A 1,047-nucleotide genomic window follows, 5' to 3' on the forward strand; every position below is an offset into this window, starting at 1 on the left:
CTCCCGACATTTACCCATCTGCACTACGTCACACACACACACACACACACACACACACACACTGTGCTGTACCGCTCGTGTGGATTACCTAGGCTGCAGGACAGATTTGTTTCTATGGAAACCTCATAGCAGGCTGCTTGAACTACCGAAAAAAAAGGCCGCTCTTCCGCTTTGAGGTGTGTGTGTGTGTGTGTGTGTGTGTGTGTGATAGTGAGGTTATCTGAATAAATTAAATACAGTTCCTCCCCATCACTCAGGTTCTGTTTAAGAAAGTCGAGACGTATAGATTCGGAGCTTCAATCGCTAGATCATTTAACTAGCCAAATTACACAACCCAGCTAGCTAGCTAATTTAACCAGCCCGATTACGAAGCTTAAATCGCTAGCTAATTTAACTAGCCCAAATCAACGCGTATCTACCTAGATAACGGAACTAGCTCAATTACAAAACCTAGCTAGCTAGCTTATTTAACCAGCACAATTACAAAGCTTATATAGCTAGCTAATTTAACCAGCCCGATCAGGAACTCGAACTAGCTAACTAATATAAAAACAACGTCTCCAAAACTACGGCACAAAACTTCACCAGCTAGTTATTTTAACAAACTAATGTAACAATTTTTTTTTTTAAAAAAAGCTAGCAATTTGTAACTAGCCACATTACAAAACCTAACTAGCTATCTAATTTAATCAACAAATCACTAACTAGCTAATATAACTAGCCAACGTAGTGCTAATACGTTTTTTTTTTAGCGTCACACGTCTCTCGCTAGTGTGACCGGAGCATAGGTTTACAGGCTGTATCCCGTAGCCACGGCAACAGAAATACATGTTATAGTGTTGTGCTAGCGGTGCGTCGTCATGCTAATTTAAGAACACATTTATAACTCACTTTACTCGTCTCTGATCGTCGCCCCGCTCCAGAATCGGCTACAGGTCAAAGTCGAAGCGTTACAAAGACACTATGGTATAATCGACAATCTAATCTAATCTAATCTAGGATGACTACATGATCAGGGGTTGTTAAATTGAGGTTAAATGTCTTGCT

Source organism: Ictalurus punctatus, chromosome 2 (genome assembly GCF_001660625.3).
Source record: "Ictalurus punctatus breed USDA103 chromosome 2, Coco_2.0, whole genome shotgun sequence".
Lineage (NCBI taxonomy): Eukaryota > Metazoa > Chordata > Actinopteri > Siluriformes > Ictaluridae > Ictalurus > Ictalurus punctatus.